At 37.5% G+C, this 21,963-nt stretch overlaps 1 protein-coding gene and 1 non-coding gene across 25 annotated transcripts in view; one reads left to right on the forward strand and one right to left on the reverse strand.

Moving 5' to 3' along the window:
• The window catches only part of BCAS3 (BCAS3 microtubule associated cell migration factor), a 712,862-nt gene that overhangs the window by 271,337 nt on the left and 419,562 nt on the right, over positions 1–21,963 (forward strand). The window lies entirely within an intron of this gene.
• LOC114673324 (small nucleolar RNA U13) lies at positions 7,165–7,268 on the reverse strand. The gene has a single exon (XR_003724041.2). It is a non-coding gene; the product is annotated as a small nucleolar RNA U13 (small nucleolar RNA).

Below are 21,963 nucleotides of genomic sequence, written 5' to 3' on the forward strand. Positions count from 1 at the left end.
GTTTCTTTTAAAAATAAATTGTACCTGATTTATTTTTATATGCACAGGCCTTCCACCAAGGCAGATACATTTTTTCCTTGGATCATTTGAAAGTAGATTGCCAACATGACATGATGCCCTATTACCCTCAATGCTTGAATGTGTATTTTCTACAAATGAGAACATTCTTCTATATAACCATAAAAAAGTCAAATCAATAAATTTTCACCATCTAATTTTGAAACTCCATTTTAGTTTCACTGATTGTCCCAGTAACTAGCAGAAGGATCTAGTTAGGGGAAACTATACTTTTTTTTTTGGTTTTTTGAGATGGAGTCTTGCTCTGTCACCAGGCTGCAGTGCAGTGGTGAGATCTCGGCTCACTGCAACCTCCCAACTGCCTGGTTCAAGCGATTCTCCTGCCTCAGCCTCCCAAGTAGCTGGGATTACAGGCAGATGCCACCATGCCCAGCTAATTTTGTTTTGTAATTTTAGTAGAGACGGGGTTTCACCATGTTGGCCAGGATGGTCTGGATCTCCTGACCTCGTGATCCACCCTCCTCGGCCTCCCAAAGTGCCAGGATTATAGGCGTGAGCCACTGCGCCTGGCTGGAAACTGAATTTTTATATCTCTTTAATCTTCATTCTGGAACAGGTCATTATTATTTCTTTGCCATTTGTGCTCTCAGCACATTTAAATATTACAAGTCATTTATTTTTTGTCAAAAATGCCTCAATTTTTTATCTGATGTTTCGTTATGATTAGATTTAGCTTACTCATCTTTGACAAGAATGTCACAGAGCAGGTGCTGGTTCTAATTGCATCCTATCAGGAGGTACATGATTTTGAGTTGTTATTGATGATGATCAGTTTAATCACATGACTGAGATGGTGTCGGCTGGTCTTCCTCACTATGCAGTTACTCTTTTGTACTTACAAAAATTTATAGGTTTTTGGGGCAGTAATTTAAAGCTATGTAAATATGCCATTCTGCATTGAACTTTCAATTCATTCCTTTATTTACCTATCATTTTGGTCTCATAGATTCCTATTTTATTCAATGGATTATATTTGCTCAATAATTACTTATTAGAGTGCACAAAATGTCCCACATTTGGCCAGTGGGAGCCCAATAAGTTGGTGTCTGTGTCCTTTTGACATATCTTCATCACTCTTTGAGCTTGTCCTTACTTTCTGGCACAACTAACTTGCTTACCCTTAAGTTTAGTTATCATTCGTTTTTGTCTCTTTCATATGGAAGTTTTAAATTTGATGAGCATTTTACCTAGAGTTAATATTTCAGTGTGCTGCTGGGCACATTTTATTTCTTACCTCTTTTTCAAACCCCGTCCCATCTGTTCTAGTCACTGGAGATGCTCTATCTCATCTCTGAGCTTTTAGAATTTGGATATTTTAAGCACTTAACATCTATTTTTGATACCTCTTTGTATTAAAGTTATTTGCCATTTAATTTATCTATAAGTCCAATATGGAAATAGAAATTTTGCTTAAGCTTTTTGGCATCTCTCATGCATAGAATGGAGCCTAGCATATTGTAGTGCAAATGTTTGCTAATGCCAGTGATGTTCCTACTTAACAGGTAGGAAAATCAAATAGAAATTATTTAAATGATTATGCTCTAGAACACACTCTGTATGGGAGACTGGGAATTTCTAAACCCCAAATACCAGGACCTCAGTGACCATAAAATTAATTTTATAAGGTTCTACAGAAAATTATTTTGAACTGATATATAAAATTTAACACCAGTCGTGAAATCTATATTTCACATGATTTGGCCCTCTTTGAGTACTACAAAACATGTTTTTTCTGGATTCTTCCAAGAACTCTGACGGTACTTTAATCAGGCAAGGAAAAGAATTCAGTGTGTGAATCTAATTATACTGAATTAAGTTGTTTTGTGGTCTATGACTTGGGATATCCTTTGCATCTGACAGTAATTTTCCTCATAAAGCAAATATGTAGTAAGAAAAATAGTCCTTGTTTTCAACAGTAAGTATTAACCTTACACATATTTTATTAACATACTTTCTCAAACAGACTCAAGTCATTTTTGTACTTAACATGCTAATTTTGGCGAATGACAAACTTGCTTTTGAAACATCTGTAAATCAGAAAAGTGTTAATTTTACCATACTAGAATAATACTGCCTAATAATATGGTTAGTATCTTCAATTGTCAAGGGGAAAATCATCTAGTTATTCAGTATTATTAATTGGTAACTATTTGATGGTCATTTTAGATAAATGCAAATATTTGTTTTTAGTGTGAACATGTTCCAAATATTTCCTAGTTATGCTTATACTAATACTCAAATTTAACTGGACTTCATGTATTTTTTTTTGTGAATCTAGCAACCCTGTCCATGACCCTATATATGGTCATATAACTCTTCAGTTTTTCCCCAAAAACATCATTTTTACTGAGATATAGTTTATATACTATAAAATTCATTTTTAAAAGTGTAATTCAGTGGTTTTTGTTATGTTTTTAGAGTTTGCATGTCATCACTAGTATCTAATTTCAGGACATTTTTATAATCCTTAAACCTCTTATCCATTAGCAGTCACTCCTCATTCCTATTTTCCCAGCTCCCCTATATACTTGGATGCTGATTAGTAATTATATAACTAAGGACAGGCAGAATACTTCCTCTAATCTTCAAGTTACTCTTCTGTAAAATGGGGCCAATACCGATTTCAGAGTTTATTGCAGGAATATCAGAAATACTATATGTAAAATGCTTAGCAAAGCACCTTGCACAGTAAATGCCAAATAAAGAGTCATTATTAGGACCTCTACTTTTGGCCAATATAGAGTTAAGAACTGAATTAACCCTCCTACCTGAAACAACTAAACAACGAACAGTGGTTTTCTAGTTACTGTACATCAGTCATTGAAAGATGGTGATCCCTGAGAGATGAAGAACACACAAGAGGATGCCTATGGTTGCCCCAATTTATTGCTTTGAAAGAGTTTCCAGTCATGGTGCAGGAAGGGGGAACCCTAATGGAGCCTGGTAGTTTCCCTGAATTGGTGAGATATTGCTAAGAGTCCCGGGAGGCCAAGATCATAGATTCTCAATATAGTGCACCAGAGACTTGGGAGCTGCAGAGAGAGAGAATCCTGGAGATCTGTAGAGGAGACATGAGAACAAAGAAAGAACTATCATCAGATCAGAAAGGCAAGAGTAAAACTATCTTTTATTCAAAAGTGACATGATTGTCTATGTTGAAAAACTAAAGGGTTTTATTTTATTTTTTTAAAAAGAACTAATAAATGATTTTAACAAGGTTACAGGATATTAGACCAATATACAAAAGTCAGTTGCACTTCTATATACTAGCAACAATGAATCGATCACTTAAAAAAATCCAAAAGTATATACTACTGACATTCAATAAGCAAGACTTGTACTCTGAAAAGTAGAAAATATTGCTGAGAGTAAAGACCTAAATAAATGGAGAATTAAACCATTTTCTTGTGCTAGAATACTTACCATCATTTAAAATGTCAGTTCTCTCCAGATTTGTCCATAGACTCGATGTAATCTGCATCAGTATCCCAGCAGGGTTTTCTTTTGGTAGACATTAACAAGATAAATTCACATGAAAATGCATAGCACTTATGAGCAAAATAATTTTGAAAAAGAAAAAGTTGGAGGAATGTTACTACCTATATCAAGACTTACTAAAACTACAATAATCAGTAGGGATCTTGTGACCATTCCCACACATGTGGAGACAACTTATTTTTGACAAAGGTGCAAAGATGTGAAGTGGAGAAAGGTTAGTCTTTTCAACAAATTAACTCAAATTAGATCGTAGACTTAAATGTAGAACCTACAACTATAAAGTTATAAGAGCACCAGAAGAAACCTTTGTGACTTGGGTTAGGGACAGACATTCAAAATGTGACACCAAGGTTGGACACAGTTGTAATTCCAGTACTTTGGGAGGCTAAGGTGGGAGGATCGATTGAATCCAGGAGTTCAAGACCAGACCGGGAAACATAGGGAGACTAAGCAAAAAATAATTAGCCAGGCCTGGTGGTGCATGTCTGTAGTCCCAGCTGCTTGGGAGGCTGAGGTGGGAGGATTGCTTGAGCCTGGGAGGTCAAGGTTGCAGTGAGTCATGATCACGCCACTGCACTCCAACCTGGGAAACAGAGCAAACCCCATCTCAAAAAGAAAAAAAAGTTTTTTCGTTTTTGCTTTGCAAAATTTTCTATTCCAAAGTCCATTAAAGAAAAATTGATAAAGTAGATTTCATCAAAATGAAACACATCTGCTCTTTGAACAAAACCATTAAGAGAATGAAAAGACACAAGTTGTATGTCTTATGTCCACGATACCTTTAAAGAACTAACTCCCTGCAGTCAGTGAATAGAGGAATTAAATTTCTCATATTTCATACATTGCTGTTGGTACAACTTCTCTGGGAAATAATTTTGCATTTACTTAAAATATTAATATGTACTTACCATAGAACCCAGCAATTTCAGTCCTGGGCAGATTGTTCATATTATAAAATTCACGTTGTTAAGGATGATGTCCAGAATTACTCAATGGTTTTTTCCCTGTGGTTACCATAACAAATTGCTATGAACCTGGGAGCCTAAAATATCGAAATTTTATTCTCTTACAGTTTTGGAGGGCAAAAATATAAAATCAAAATATAAGCAAGGCTGCACTTCCTTTGGAAATTCTGAGGAAGAATTTGTTCTTTGCCTTTTCTAGCCTCTGGTGGCCTTTAGCATTCTTTTGAGTTATAGCCACATCACTCAGTCTCTGTCTCTCTGATTGTATTACATCCTCCTCATTTCTGAGTCTGCTCCTCTTCTGTATTTCTTGTAAACATACATGTGATTGTTTTAAGTACCAACCTGGATAACCCAGGATAAGCCCCTTCTTTTAGGATCTATAACCTAATCATTTACTTTGCCAAAGAGTAACTCTTTGATCTTTTGAGGGATGTGGACATGTCTTTTGGGGGCTATAATTCACTTCTCTGTATTCCATCCTCTGCCCCCCAGTATTCATGTTCATGCCATATGCTAAGTATTACCTCTTTTCCCTACCAACATCCCCCAAAGTCACAACCCATTACAGCATGAACTCTAAGTCTAAATTATTATCAGCTCAAAGGTCCAATCTTATCATCTCAGTCATCTGACTCTGGTATGGCTGAGACTCTGGAATTCATCCTGGGGCGAAATTCCTGTGCCTCTGTGGAGCTATGAAACTACAATAAAACTTACCTTCTGCCAAAATACAGTAGTAGGATGTGCATAGGATAGACATTTCAAAAGGGAGAAGTGGAAAAGAATAAAGGAGTCACTGGTTTCAAACATGTTTAAAATCTAGCAGGGCAAATTCCATTGTGTTTCAAGGCCAGAGTTTCCCATCTGGCTTGAGGCGCTGCCCTCCTGGACTGTGGCTTCATTTTCTGGGCCTATGGCTCTGCCCATTCCTGCCTTTGTACACACAGCTTAGGCCTTCTAAGCGCACATCTCTGCCCTTGGAGTCATTCATACATTTTATTGGGTAGCACAGGTTTGCACCTAGGTAGCTCTACCAGCCTGTTTCCTGCTTGTAGAGTTTTGTAAGTGCAGCACCCACTGCCGCCGCCTTCTCCTCCTCCTCCTCCCCCCCTCCTCCCCCTCCTCCTCCCCCCTCCTCCCCCTCCTCCTCCCCCCTCCTCCCCCTCCTCCTCCTCCCTCCTCCCCCTCCTCCTCCTCCTTCTTCTTCCTTTCTTCCTCTTCCTCTTCCTCTCCTTCTCCTTCTCCTCCTCCTCCTCCTTCTTCTTCCTCCTCCTCCTTCTCCTCTTTTAAATCATGCCTTTGTGCCTTTCAGTCCAAGATGGCAGTGTTTCTGCAGATACTACATTCTCAAAAACCTTGTGTATCTCCTGTGTGTGTCATGGGAATCCATGCCATCAAACAAGAGGACACTCCACAGATCTTTCTTGGATTTCCCTGTCTATTCCTGGCTTCTGCTGATTGAGTGGATTCATGAAACACATGCCTAATGTCTTCAGCAGAATGTTGTCAAGCTATACTCTTGGCTTTCAGAGCACATTTTCCTAGCCATGAAACTCCTCATAGTAGCATCTTTTTCTCCTTGGTAGGATATTCAAATACCAGAAGATCCAAAGGAAGTATTATTTAATGGTAAAATTAGAAGCACTCTGAATGGCAGTAAGGGAGATATTTGAGGTCAGGGAGAAATTTTGAAAAACTTCATATCATAAATTTTGAAATCATTTGAAATCATTTCCACCATTTAGCCATGATGGAATGATAGGAATTGAATTAAACCTCTGTGTCAGTTAAGATTCGACCAGAGAAACAGGATCAGTAGGGCATTAAAGAGGTTTACATGATTACATTGGCATACATGATTCTGGGGGCTGGCTAGGCTACTCTGAAATCAGTAGGGCTGGCCAGAAGGAATGTCCAGGAGGAAACTCTCAGGCAGGAGCTCTTGCTTCAATCTATAGGATCAGAATAGTCACATTAGCAGAATGAACCCCAAGATTACCCAGAGGTAGTAAATTATAAAAATTATTTTATTTATAAAATAAATTTTCAATTTTGGAATCATTTTAGGGTTACAGAAAAGTTGGGAAGATAATATAGAAAGTTTCTATATATTCCATATCAATTTTCTCCTTTTTTATACTTCAAAAAATTGAGATTAAAATATACATATAAAATTTACCATCTTTACCATTTTTAAGTGTACAGTTCAGTGGTAATAAATACATTTATATTCATTTTCTTCCCCTTCATTGCCCCCTGCCCCACACTTCCTGGCCTCTGATAACTGCCATTCTACTTTTTTTTTTTTTTTTTTTTTTGAGATGGAGTCTCGCTCTGTCGCCCAGGCTGGAGTGCAGTGGCCGGATCTCAGCTCACTGCAAGCTCCGCCTCCCAGGTTTACGCCATTCTCCTGCCTCAGCCTCCCGAGTAGCTGGGACTACAGTTACCCACTACCGCGCTCAGCTAATTTTTTGTATTTTTTAGTAGAGACAGGGTTTCACCATGTTAGCCAGGATGGTCTCGATCTCCTGACCTCGTGATCCACCCGTCTTGGCCTCCCAAAGTGCTGGGCCATTCTACTTTCTATCTTCATGAGACCCACTGTTTTTTTTTTTTTTCACATCATATGGGTAATGTGCTGACGTTGTAACGAGACTTAAGGGAGGCACATCTCACACAGCAGTGTGAAAACCCAATCATCATGCTTATGAACTGCAAAAGGATCAAAGATCCACTTTTGTAGTTCCCACCTAGGAGTGAGATCATGCAACATTTCACTGTGCCTGGCTTATTTCTGTTAACATAGTGGCCTGCAGTTTCAGCTATGTTGCTGCAAATGACAGGATTTCATTCTTTTTTTAATAGCTGAATATTTCATTGCTGTATATACCATATATGCTTTATTCTTTCATCTGTTGATGAACACTTAGAGTGATTCCATATTTTGGCTGTTGTGAACAGTGCTGCAGCAAACATGGAAGTACAGATATCCCTTAGATGCATTGATTTTCTTTCTTTTGGCTATATACATGGTAGTAGAATTGCTGGATTATATGGTAATTCTATTTTTAGTTTTCTGAGGAACCTCCATACTGTGCTCCATAAGTGGCTGCACTAATTTACGTTTCCACCAGCAGTGTGCAAGGGTCTCTTTTCTCCACATTCTCACCAGCATCTTTTATTGATTGTCCTTTTGACACAAGCCGTTTTTACTAGGGTGAGATGGTATCTCATTGTGGTTTTGATTTGTGTTTCTCTGATGACTAGTGATGTTGAGCATTTTTTTTCATATACCTATTGGCTATTTGTATGTCTTCTTTTGAGAAATATGTGTTCAGACCTTTGCCTATTTTAAATTTTCTTATTTTTTCTTTTGTTTCTAATTGGGTTGGATTTTGCCCATTTTAAAATCAGATTATTTGGGGGTTTTTGCTGTTGAGTTACTTGAGCTCTTTATATATTGTAGTTACAAATTCTTTGTCAGATGAATAGTTTGCAAATATTTCCTCCCATTTTGTGGGTTGTTTCTTCACTTTGTTGATTATTTCTTTTGCTGTGTAGAAGCTTGTTCGCTTCAGGTAATCTCATTTGTCTATTTTGCTTTGGTTGTCTGTGTTTTGAGGTTTTACACAAAAAGGCTTTGCCCAGACCAGTGTCCTGGACTGTTTCCCCAAAATTTTCTTTTAGTAGTTTCATAGTTTGAGGTCTTAGACTTATGTTTTTAATCCATTTTTGTTTGATTTTTGTTGTGGTGAGAGATAGAGGTCTAGTTTCATTATTCTGCATAACTATCCAGTTATTACAGCACCACTTATTGAAAAGACTGTTCTTTCACCTTTTTATGTTCTTGGCATCTTTGTCAAAGATGAATTGGCTGTAAATGTATGGATTTATGTTTAGTTTCTCTAGACCGTTCCATTGGTCTATGTATCTATTTTTATGCCAGCACCATGCTGTTTTGATTATTATAGACGTGTAGTAAATTTTGAAGTCAGGAAGTGTGATGCCTTCAGTTCCTTTGGCTCAGGATTGCTTTGGCTATTTGTGGTCTTTTGTGGTTCCATATAAATGTTAAGTTTTTTTTTCCTATTTCTGTAAAGAATGTCATTGGAATTTTGATAGGGATTGCATTGAATCTGTAAACTACTTTGGATAGTATTGTGGTTTTAACAGTATTCTTCTGATCCATAAGCATGGAATATCTTTCCATTTTTTGTGCCTTCTTCAATTTCTTTCATATTTCATAGTTTTTATAGATCTTTCACTTCTTTAGTTAGATTGAGACCTAGGAGTTTTATATTTTTGTAGCTGTTACAAATGGGATTGATTGCTTTCTGGATTTTTCAGATTGTTCTCTGTTGATGTATATAAATGCTAATGATTTTTATATGTTCATTTTGTAACTTGCAACTTGACTGAATTCACTGATCAGCTCTAACAATTTTTTGGTGAGTTCTGTAACCTTTTCTGGGTTAAGATCATGTTGTATGCAAACAAGGCTAATTTGAATTCTTCCTTTCCAATTTGGTTGCCCTTTATTTCTTTCTCTTGCCTAATTACTCTGGCCAGGACTGGCAGTATTACACTGAGTAACAGTAGTGAGACTGGGCATCCTTGTCTTGTTCTAGTCTTCAGAGGAAAAACCTTCATTTTTTTCCCTGTTCAGTATGATGGTAGCTGTGGATTTGTCATAAATGGTTTTATTATTTTGAAGTATGTTGCTTCTATACCCGTTTTGATGAGGGGTTTTTTCTTATCATAAAGGATGTTGAATTTTGTAAAATACTTTTTCAGTATCTATTGAAATATGTGGTTTTTGTTCTTGATTCTGTTAATATGCTATATCATATTTATTCATTTGCTTATGCTGAACCATCCTTGCATCCCTGGAATGAATCCCATTTGATCATTATAAATGATCTTTTTAGTGTGTTGTTGAATTCTGTTCACTAGTATTTTGTTGAGGATTTTCACATGGATGTTCATCAGGGATATTGGCCTGTAGTTTTCTTTTCTTGTTGTCGTGTCCTTATCTGATTTTAGTATCAAGGTAATGCTGGCCTTGTAGGATGAGTTTGGAAGTATGTCCTCCTCTTCAATTTTTTTGAAGAGTTTAAGTACAATTGGTATTAATTCTTCTTTACATGTTTGGTAGAATTCGGCAGTGAAGTTGTCAAGTCCTGGGCTTATTTTGCTTTTTATGGAGGTTTTTTATTATAGCTTCAGTTTTGTTACTTTTTATTGGTTTGTTGAGGTTTTCTATTTCTTCATGATTCAATCTTGGAGGTTGTATGTTTCCAGAAATTTATCCATTTCGTCTAGGTTTTCCAATTTGTTGGAGTATAATTGTTCACAGTAGTCTCTAATGATTTTTTTGTGTTTCTGAGGTCTCAGTTGTTATGTGTCCTTTCTTTGTTTCTGATTTTATTTATTTAGGTCTTCTCTCTTTTTTCTTAGTCTAGCTCAAGGCTTGTTGATTCTGTTTACATTTTGGAAACCAATGTTTTGTTCTATTGATCTGTATTTCTTTTTAGCTTCAATTTCATTAGTTTCTCCTCTGATCTTTATTATTTCTGTCCTTCTACTATTTTTGGCTTTGGTTTGTTCTTGCTTCTAGTTCCTTGAGGTATATTCGTTAGGTTGTTTATTTGAAGCTTTTCATTTTTCTCATGTGGCATTTATTGCTATAAACTTGCCTCTTAGTACTGCTTTTGCTGTATTCCATAGGTTTTGGTATATTGGATTTTTTTTTTTTTTTGAAATCGAGTCTCGCTCTCTTGCCCAGACTGGAGTGCAATGGCACAATCTTGAGTCACTGCAGGCTCTATCTCCTGAGTTCAAGTGATTCTCCTGCCTCAGCCTCCAGAGTAACTGGGAGTACAGGTACCCACCACCACTCCTGGCTAATTTTTGTATTTTTAGTAGAGACGGAATTTCACCATGTTGGCCAGGCTGGTCTCGAACTTCTGACCGCAAGTGATCTGCCCCCTCAGCCTCCCAAAGTGCTGGGATTACAGGCATGAGCCACCATGCCTGGCCTGTATATTGCATTTCCATTTTTCCATTTGCATTTGTTTCAAGACATTTTAAAATTTCTTTCTTTATTTCTTCATTGACCCATTGGTCACTCAGGAGCATGTTTTTAAATTTCTATGTGTTTATATATTTTCCCCAGTTCTTCTTGTTAAGTTCTAGTTTTAGTCCATTGTGGCCAGAAAAGATACTTGATATGATTTTTATTTTAAAAGTTTTGTTCAGATTTGTTTTATGACCTCAGATATGGTCTCTTCTAGAGAATGTCCCATGTGCTGGTAAAGAAAATGTGTGCTGCAGCAGTTGGATAAAATGTTCTCTAAACATCAGTTAGGCTTGTTGGATCTAGTATGTAGTTTAACTCTGCTGTTTCATTGTTGATTTTATGTTTGAATGATCTGTGCGTTACTGGAATAGGGTCTCCTTCTTTTATTGTATTACAGTCCATCTCTGTTTTAGTTCTATTAATATTTTCTTTATAGACTTGAGATATCCAGTATTGGTTGAATATTTATAATTGTTACATATGCTTGCTTAATTGGCCCCTTTATCATTGTATAGTGCCCTTCTCTGCTCTTTTTATAATCTTAGATTGTCTATTTTCTCATATAAGTATAGCTATTCCTGCTCTCTTTTGGTTTCCAGATACGTGGAGTATCTTTTCTCACCCCTTCACTTTCAGTCTATGTGTGTCTTTATGGGTGAAGTGGATTTCTTGAAGGCAACATAAAATTTGGTCTTGTTTCTTTATCCATTCAGCCTAGTCTGTACCTTTTAGTTGGATAATTGAGACCATTTACATTCAGTGTTATTATTAATAAGTAAGAAGTTACTACTGCCATTCTTTTGCTTGTTTTCTGGTTGTTTCTTTCTTAGTGCCTTCCTTTGTGGATAAGTTATTTTCTCTGGTAGTATGCTGTTAATTTCTTGCTATTTCTTTTTAGTGAGTCTGTTACAGGATTTTGTGTTACAAGTTTTTGTGTTGTGGTTACCAGGAGGCTTACAGAAACATCTTATAATAGATATAAAAAGTTATTTTAAAGAGACCACAACTTATCTTAGATCACAAATAGAAGAGTAGAAACAAAGGCAGGCAAAAGAACATGTAAAAAGAATTTATACTTTTACTCGATCACCCAGCGTCTTTTTTTGTTTGTTTGTTTTTGAGAAAAGTCTTACTCTGTTGCCCAGTGGCACGATCTCAGCTCATTGCAACCTCCATCTCCTGGGTTCAAATGATTCTCCTGCCTCAGCCTCCTGAGTAGCTGGGATTACAGACATGTGCCACCATGCCTAGAGACAGGGTTTTACCACGTTGGCCACGCTGGTCTTGATCTCCTGACCACAAATGATCTGCCCTCCAAAAGTGCTGGGATTACAGGTGTGAGATACCATGCCTGGTACCCCCAGCATCTTGACTTTGGTTGTATCAGTTTATATTTTTTGTATCATCTATGTCTTAACAGGTTGCTAATAGCGATTTTTTTTTTGATAGATTTGTCTTTTGGGTTTCATACTAGAGTTATGAGCAGATTGCACACCACCATTTCAGTTATAGAGTAGTTTGTGTTTCACCACGTACTTTTTACCAGTGAGTTTTATACCTTGAAAAGCTTTCTTTTTGCACATCAGAGTTTTCTTGGTTCAGATTGAATTATTCTTGTTAGCATTTCTTGTTAGGTGGGTCTGGTGGTGGCAAGTTATCTGTTTTTGTTTGTCTCAGAAATATTTTATTTCCCCTTCACATTTCGATATAATTTTGCTGAATACAGTATTCTTGAATGGCAGTGTTTTCTCCTTGAGCACTTTGAAAATGTTGTTATGCTCCCTCCTGGCTTATATGATTTACATTGGGAAGTCTGTTGCCAGACAAATTGGAGATACAGTATTTGCTTCTCTTCTCATGCTGCTTTTAGGATCTTCTCTTTGTCCTTGACCTTTGAGTGTTTTATTATTATATGTGTTAGAGTATTTTTTTTTTGGGTTGACTGTTGTTCTCAGTCCTTCCCATAACTGGATATTTATATCGTTCTTAAGTTTTGGAAAGTTTTCCATTATTATTTCTTTGGCTGCATTTTCTACCCTTTACTCTTACCTCCCTCTTGAACACCAATAATTCTTAGATTTGGTCCTTTGAGGTAATTGTCTGCATCCTGTTGGTGGTATTCATTCCTTTTTGTTCTCCCCGCCCCCACCCCGGCCCCCCCCCCACCCCCCCCGGCCCCCCCCACCGATTGTATGTTCAAATAGCCAGTATTTTAGGTCACTGATTCTTTCCTTCACTTGGTCCATTCCACTGTTGAGAGTCTCTAATGACTTCTTCAGTTCAGCAAGTATGTTTCTCAGTTCTAAAATTTCCACATTTTTTTTCCCAATCTCTTTGTTAAATTTCTCTTATAAATTTCTGAATGATTTTCTGTGTTTTCTTTGGAGATCACTCAGTTTCCTTAAAACTGATATTTTGAATTCTTGGTCAGAGGGCTCACAGATCACTCTCTCATTAGGGTCTGTCACTGGAGTTTTGCTTTGTCCATTGGGGAGGTCATAATTCCCTACTTGCTGTTGTTTTTTTTATGTGTATGTCTGTATCTTTGCATTGATACTTTATTTCAGTTTTATCTGTCTACCTTATTTTGTTTTTATTGGGTACATTTTGCTTAGTGCATTTTTTAAAATCCTTTTAGAGTCAGGGCACATTTTGTTGCCCAGGCTGGAGTACAGTGGTGCAGTCATTGCTCACTGTAATCTTGAACTCCAGCTGGAGCAATCCTCTAACCTCAGCCTCCTGAGTAGCTAGGATTACAGGCACATGACACCATACCTGGCTACTTTAAAAAGAATTTTTTTTTTTTTTTTTTTTTTTAAGAGACAGACTCTCATTGTGTTGCCCTGGCCTGTCACAAACTCCTGGCCTCAAGTGATCCTCTCACCTGCCTTGGCCTTTCAAAGCACTGGAATTACAAGCATGAGGCAGCATGTCTGGCCTGTTAGTGAATCTTTACAGCTAAGTTGTTGCCCTTTTTTTGGGATGTAGGTGGTACCTAAAGCCCAGGTTCACCTTGGCTCTGCTAAATTATTGCAGTGCTGCCTATTCTGTTTTGGGAGCATCCCAAAGTGGTTATCCCCATAGTGTGTAAAGTCTGGCTGGGAGTTTATGCCCAGGGACCTTTGTAATGTAGCTCCTACTGCATGGTGCTGCTGAACAGTCACTCTAATTTGGTGTCTCCTTTGGCCAAATAACGGAATAGAGTTTCCAGGGCTAGGGATGGTAGTCTAGCCTCCCCACTTTGTCTTTGCCTGTCCTCAGGGTTGTTTCTCCCATCAGGCAGCCACGGTACTTCCCAGTTAAGGCAAGGACAGTTTTCCTGCCAGAGCATCCAAGATGGTGGGGAACCTGGTTTACCACCTCAATCTCACTTTTTCCAGTATAGTGACCATGAGCTGGGGGGAGATTTTCTGTGCTCTTGATGCCAGGCAGAATCAGGGGAGGGGCATCACAGATCTGGAAGTCTGAATCTCTTACCATTCACTCTGAGGTTTTTTTTTTCTCTTCTCTGTGGCCTCAGGAATTGTCTCATCCTCATATTTGAGTTCTGAGTGTTGCTGTTAAAATCTGGATACTATATATTTGTTTTTGGTTTTTTGCAGGGGTAGTGAATCCAGGTAGCTTCTATACCACCATTTTGGAACTGGAAGTCTCCATCTTCTAGTAGAAATTATTTTAAAGCATCTATTATTACTATGCTCAGTGATATGAAGGAAAATATGCTTCTTTTAAATAAAAGGGTAGGAAATATCAGCAGAGAAAGAGAAAATACAGGAAATTACCTAGTGAAAAGTCTATAACTTAAAAATACAGTATGAAAAATAAAAATGAAATGGGTGTGTTAACAGCAGAATTTGATTGAGTAAATTAATTTGAAGATAGATCACTAGAAATTTCCAAACTGAATGAGTGAAAAAAAAGAAAATAAGTAGAGCCTTAGCAACATGTGGTACAATATCAGAGGCATCATATCTGTAGTTATTGCAGAAGGTGAGGAGAGTAAGGGAAGAAAAAAAAAGTCTAAAAGTGGAAAACTTTCCACTTTTGTCAAAAGACATACATTTACAACTTCAAAAAGATAAGCAAACAACGCATCAGATTAAATACAACAAAAACCATGTCAAAGGACATCATAGTCATTTTTCTGAAAACCAAAGTAAGGAGGAAATCTTGAAAGTAGGCAGATGAAAGTAATGCATTGCACACAGAGAAAGTACATTTTAACACACTGTTGACTTCTCATTGGAAACCATGGAAGTCAGAAGACAGTGGAATAACATGTCTGAAGGACTCCAAGAATAAAATATTGGCCACCTGAAGTTTTCCATCAAACAACAATATCTCTCAAGGATGAAGGAGCAGTAAAGCAAGGACATCCACACTAGAAATTATGCTAATGGCACATAATACCAGAAGCAAACTAACATATTTAAGAAATAATGAAAAATGTGGTCATTTATTGTTGAATAGAAAGGATAATTTTTCCCTTTTAAAAATTTTTGTCTAATATATGGGTATGATTGAATTAGTGTGGGGATATTGTATTGTATATACATGTAATGCATATGACAACTATAGCACAAAGATGGAGGATGCTAGGGTGGAGGCAGGTATATAGAGCTGTACTATTGCAAGATTCAACGTTGCTATACATAAAAAATCAGTACTTCAATGAAAATGGCATACTAAAAATTGTTCAGTTAATGCAAAAGACAGGAAAGGAAATGCAGAAGCACAAGAAAAAGAGGGATAAACAGAAAACAAATATTCAGTGGTATATCAAAATTCAACCATATAGAAATTAAATATTAATGTACTCCAATATAAAGGAAGAAATTGCCTATAAGATAATGTTGAATATAGAGACATTAATATGATAGTAAATGTATGTTAAAAGATACATCATGCAAATAAGAAACATAAGAATACTGGAAATTCAACTATATTAGTATCAAGTAAAATAGAATTTAAGACAAAGCCTATTACCAGAGATATTTTGTACTGTTCAAAAGTCAAATTATCAGGAACATTTAAGTGTATGCACCTAAACTCAGTTTTAAATGCACGTAATTTAAATGCACCTTGACATTTTGGGCTGGGTGATAAAAAAGAAAATAAATATATGCATCCAAAACTGAGTTTTAAAATACATTAAATAAAATCAGAATTAATAGGATGAATAATTCTACAATCAGCATTGTTGATTTTAATACCACTTTATTGATGTTTGATAGAATAGAGAAAAAAGACATAAATTATTAGAATAACACTGTTAGCTACATTGGCCTAATAGATAACCAAACGCAACAACTGCAGAATACATATTATTTTCAATTATGACATCATGCATAGTTTGAATGGATATGAAACAGTGGATAATAGATGGTACTTAAGCCAGAGGCAAAACATTTATTATTGATGGATTTGGATGGCAATCACAGTGCAGTGCAGGATACCGTAGGCTTGATAAGCAGCTTGATTCCAGTCATTTCCATCAGTGAATAGAACCTTACCTTGGCCATGAGTGATCCAGATTGTTCAATTAGCAGCCATGATTTGTTTGCAGAACTCATGTCCCCAAAGAGGTGCATCTGTAATCTGCGAGTGTTTAGTCTTCCTTCCGGCAGATGAGACCACTGGCCAGGCCATTGCCAACTGAGGAAAAGTCAGTAAAAATAAAACTTCTAGAGGGTTTTCAGAATTAGGAGTCAGCAAACTTTTTCTTTAAAGGACCAGATAATAAGTATCTTTGACTCTGCATTCCATGTGGTCTCTATACTCAGCTCTCCTGCTGTCATACAAAAGCATCCATAGACAGTACATAAATGAATGGGCATGGTTGGCCCACCATCATAGTTTTTGCCTACCCCTGAATTAAAGCTGGGGTGATGGCTTTGCATTATTCTGCCATGCTATTTGCTCCTTATTTCAATCAGTCTTCCAGCGTTTTTGGGGTTATCCAGCTGTCAAGGCCCAGTGGGCATCATCAGATTTCATCTTAGCTGAGCCATCAGTGAATCAGGCCCAGGTATTTAAAGGAAGCTCTGTGAGTCCAGTGCCTCTTGAGCCAGTGGCATGCTTCAGACAGTGGAGTAAAAGATAAAGTGGCTGTAATACCCAAGGTTCTGCTCAACCAGGCTGGCTGTACTCTGGAATATACCATTTCTATTTGAATAGCGGTCCCTGTTGGTTGGGCTCTTCCCACCTTGTTCATTTTCAAGTTTGAGTTGACCCATCCGCAATGGGTCTAGAAAGTCAGGAGGCCTCCGTGGGTCAATTGTCAATTACAGTTAGAACTTTGTAGCTGGTTAATAGCTGCCTTCTAAAAAAGGGAGTGTACTTGGTGGCTGCATCAGGCAGGTGGCGATGTTGTACTGAGATAACACCTCTGAGTACTTCAGCAGCCATTAAGTCTTTACCTAAACATTTTACTCTTGGAATCCTATGTTGTTTCTGGTGTATAATATGGGAAGGAACTGGAAGTCTAGTAGGTGGTCTGTTGTGCAGTTGTCCCACTATCACCTCAGTGTACATGTTCGATGGTATCCTCTGGCACAAGCATTTAAGTACAGTCATGTAAGCCATTAATACCAGTTATATATTCATCAACATAAGTCACAATGATAGTACATTGAATCGGACTAAAGGGTCCCACCATTTTGCATCCCATTCCAGTGTATCTTTCCCCAATGAAAAGCATGGACTAGTGTGTTTAATGTGCACGTGCCAGTTGCTCCAGTGACAATTGCCCTTTGGTAATGTATCCCCTGTGTGCATGGCAGGGGAAGCTGCCCTTTGGATAAGGTGGGACCGCTAGGATGTTGGGCTTTTATCTCACTTGGCCTTTTTTTTTTTTCCCTTCTTTTTTTTTTTTTTTTTTTTTTTTTTTTTTGAGACAGGGTGTTGCTTGTTGCTTGCTCTGTCACACAGGCTAGAATGTGATCCAGATTGTTCTACTGTAGTGGTGCCATCATTGCTCACTGCAGCCTTGAACTCCTGGGCTCAAGCGATCCTCCACCTCAGCCTCCCGAGTAGCTGGGACTACATACAGGTGCATACCACCATGCCCAGCTAATTTTTATAAAAGTGTTTTAGAGAGGGTGTTGCTGTGTTGCCCAGGCTGGTCTTGAATCCCTGGCCTCAAGAGATCCTCCCACTTTGGCCTCCCAAAGCTCTGAGATTCCAGGCATGAGCCACTGTGCCCAGCCTGAAAGTGCAAGTGTTTTTATCAGTTCCGACGGATAAAAAATGGTGAAGTGCATGGCTGGGAATGTCTCTAGAACTTGTATTTTAATTCCATTTTTTATATTTGTATGTGTTTTCATTAAACATAACCTCATCAAATGGCTTGGACTTTGGCAAGGTGGTTGTTGCTATATGCAGTTATCTTTATAATTTGAATGCCATTTTCGTAGGCAACTGAAAGTTTAGTACTCTTGGTCTTGAGACTTTTTATCCAAGCACTCTCTGCTCTTGGGTTTTCTTTCTTTTCTAATAGGGTTAGAAAAGGCGTTGTTATTTGAATCATTAGGCATACTTTTGGCCATAGAAAGAAAACCACATTTAACAATGGTTTTTTAAAACCAGAGTTTATTTTTATCACATTATAAAAAGTTTGCTGCTGGTCGTGGCTCAATGATGTCTTTGTGACTTTTTTTGCTCTTTCCCTCATGATTCCGTTATAAATATCACTTCCCTGGGCACCATTTCAGACTTCAAGGCAGTAAGATGGGGAGAAGGGGCAGCATCAGTCATGTTAATTTCCTCTATCAGGAAAGCGGATACTGTTTCAGAATCCTGCAATAGCCACCTGCCTTTGCGTGATCATAACTGTGTCACCACTTGTTATAAAAGAGGCTAGGTAATCACATATTAAGTGTCTGTGGTGGCATCCAGTGAAGGAGTGAATGTTGGAGATGGATGTTGGATTTGCCTCTCAGCAGTTAAATCTGTATAATCATCACCACAATTAAGATATAGAATATTTTTCTTGTCTCAGACTCCTGCCCTTTTTGGTCAGTGCTCTCTGCCCTGCTGCTGCCCTAGACAACCATTGCTATTCCCTCATTATTAAAAAAAAATGTGTGTGTGTGTGTGAGCGCACGTATATATATATATATATGTATATATATATGTATTTTTTTTTTTAGAAGGAGTTTTGCTGTGTTCCCCCAGGCTGGAAGGCAGTGGTATAATTTCAGCTCCCTGCAACCTCCACCTCCTGGGTTCAAGCTATTCTCCTGCCTCAGCCTCCCGAGTGGCTGGGATTACAGGTGCATGCCACCATGCCTGGCTAACTTTTGTGTTTCTAGTAGGGTCAGGGTTTCACCATGTTGACCAGGCTGGTCTCGAACTCCTGACCTCAAGTGATCCGCCTGCCTTGGCCTCCCGTAGTGCTAGGATTACAGGCGTGAGCTACTGCACCCAGCCTAAAAATATTTTTTCTATAATTTCCAAGGTTTGATATGGGGTTGGAGGGAATGCTATTGTTGGTCACTTTATTTTCTAGCCTGGTATTGCTGATCAATACCAGAGTTATTATTTAAGTATTCTGAAAATGCATATTTCTTGGTCATCCCCCCTCCTACCCAAATACCTACTGAATCATAATTCCGAAGGTGGGACCACAGGATCTGCATTTTGTACAGATAATCTAAGTGTTTCTTATCACACTAAAGTATAACAATCTCTGCTTTAGATTTTAGGATGTTAAATAATCCCAAAATGTTATCACTCTTATAAATTGAGGTTGTTATTGAGTTTTTGGTGGTGAATTCACAGCCTTATAAAATGCTGATTTCTACGTCTTAGATGCTGAAATGTAGTAACATTTAGTTCTAGTACCCAGTCCTCTTGTTTCATATGTGCTTTGACTTCAACCCATTTTGTGAATTAATTTTTTTAAGTTTTGATAAAATGTTGAACATAATTGAAAAACCCCCTTGAGAAATTTTATGTTCCATGTGAGTACATCTACTGTATTAGATATTGGTTGCCCCAAATACTACAGTTTTGAATTCTCAAATCAATGAAATATTTTTAAATGAATAACTCACATTACTCAAAGTATTTGTATAAATCAGAATTACTGGACTATGACTATAGTACATTTTAAAGAGCAAATATATTAGCTTTTTAGAGGCCTAATTGGTTTCTGATTAGCCAAATTTTATATCATTAGAATGAGAAATAAATGTGAGATATTATGCTAAATAATACAGGAAACATTTAATGAATGGTAAATTACATAACCTAACATAAATTTGCAAAACATTTAATTAAACACTGTAATACTGTATTTGTATCTCATTAGTTGAGAACTGATATTTGTATACTTAAAAACTCCAAATTGGTAATAATGAGTGCCCTAATGAGGATTCCCAGATTAAGTTAGGTGCTGTTTGCTTGAGTTTTTCTTCTCATGGCATACTTTTATGCTGAATGGAAGGAAACTTAACAAGAACACCTGGTTATACCTTTTACCCATATTATATTCAAGCCGCTTGTTTAACCCAACCCCAGATGTGAAATGAGCCAAGATAGGCTCAGATAAAAATGCTAGTTTAGGCTTCTCAGCAGCTGCTTATCTTCCTTTGAGCATAGGACAGCAATGGCATCTCTAAGAACTAAGAGGCCGATTAAGTGAAACCACAAACTATAAAAAGAGGCTATAGAACTTCACTTTCAGCAAACTAGTTAGTTAGTGTTCCTTTCATTTTTTTGTGACAGATTTATTGAGGTATAATTCACATACATAAAGTTCACCATTTTATAACATACAATTCAGTGTCTTTTTAGTATATTCGTAGAGTTATACGTTGATCACTGTCATTCAATTCAAGAACATTTTTCATCACCCCAAAATGAACCTAGTATCTATCAAGTCACTCTCCATCCACTTCTCCCTGATCCTTGGCAATTACTGATCTATTTTCTGTGTCTGTGGATTTGCTTATTTTATACTTTTCATATAAAATGGAATCATACAATATGTGGACTTTTATGTTTGGTTTCTTGCACTTTGCATAATGCTTCAAAGTTCATCCATTTTTAAATATGCATCAGAAACTTCATTCCTATTCATGAATGAATACTATTTCATTATATGGATATATCACATTTTGTTTATTCATTTATCAATTGATAGACATTTAAGTTATTTGCATGTTTGGGCTTAGGAATCCAGCTGTGAACATTTGTATGTAGTTTTTTTTTTTTTCTTTTTTTTGAGACAGAGTCTTGCTCTGTCACCCAGGCTGGAGTGCAGTGGTGCAATCTCGGCTCACTGCAAGCTCCACCTCCCGGGATCATGCCATTCTCCTGCCTCAACCTCCCAAGTAACTGGGACTACAGGCGCCCGCCACCATGCCCAGCTAATTTTTTGTATTTTTAGTAGATATGGGGTTTCACCGTGTTAGCCAGGATGGTCTCGATCTCCTGACCTCATGATCCGCTGGACTTGGCCTCCCAAAGTGCTGGGATTACAGGCATGAGCCACCACGCCCAGCCTGTATATAGGTTTTTGTATGAACATATGTTTCGATATCTAGGAGTGAAAATGCTGGGTCATATGGTAACTTTATGTTAAAGTTTTGGAAACAGTTTTTTTTAAGCTTTTATTTTTTAGAGATGGAGTCCTCTGTTGCACAGGCTGGAGTGCAGTGGCTCAATCATAGCTCACTGCAGCCTCGAATTCCTGGGCACCAGCGATCCTCCCGTCTCAGCCTCCCAAGTGATTGGGACTACAAGCACATGCCACCACACCTGGCTATTTTTCTTTTTTCTTTTTGTAGACACAAAGTTCTACTGTATTGCCCAGGCTTATCTCTCTGGCTTCAGGTGCTTTCCACTTCAGGCTGCCAAAGTACTGGGATTACAGGTGTGAGCCATTGCACTTGGCGGAAGCACTTTCTAAGTGGCTACACCATTTATATTTCCCCTATGGAAATTTGAGGGTTTCAGTTTCTACACATCCTCACCAAAACTTGTTTTCATCTTTTTTATTTTAGCCATTCTTTTGGGTATGAAGTGGTATCTCGTTGTGGTTTTTATTTGCATTTCCTTAATGACTAATAATGTTGAGAGTCTTTTCATATGCTATTGGCCATTTGTTTATCTTCTTTGGAGAAATATTTGTCCCAGTCTTTTGCTTACTTTTAATTGGGTTGTCTTTATGCTGTTGAATTAAGTTATTTATGTATTCTAGATACTAGATCTTTATCGGAAGTATTATTTGCAGATACTTTCTCCCATTCATTTTATGGCTTTTTTTACTTTCTTAATGGTATTCTTTTTTTTTTTTTTTTAAAACAGGGTCTTACTCTGTCGCCCAGGGTAAAA

This window comes from Macaca mulatta, chromosome 16, assembly GCF_049350105.2.
Source record: "Macaca mulatta isolate MMU2019108-1 chromosome 16, T2T-MMU8v2.0, whole genome shotgun sequence".
Lineage (NCBI taxonomy): Eukaryota > Metazoa > Chordata > Mammalia > Primates > Cercopithecidae > Macaca > Macaca mulatta.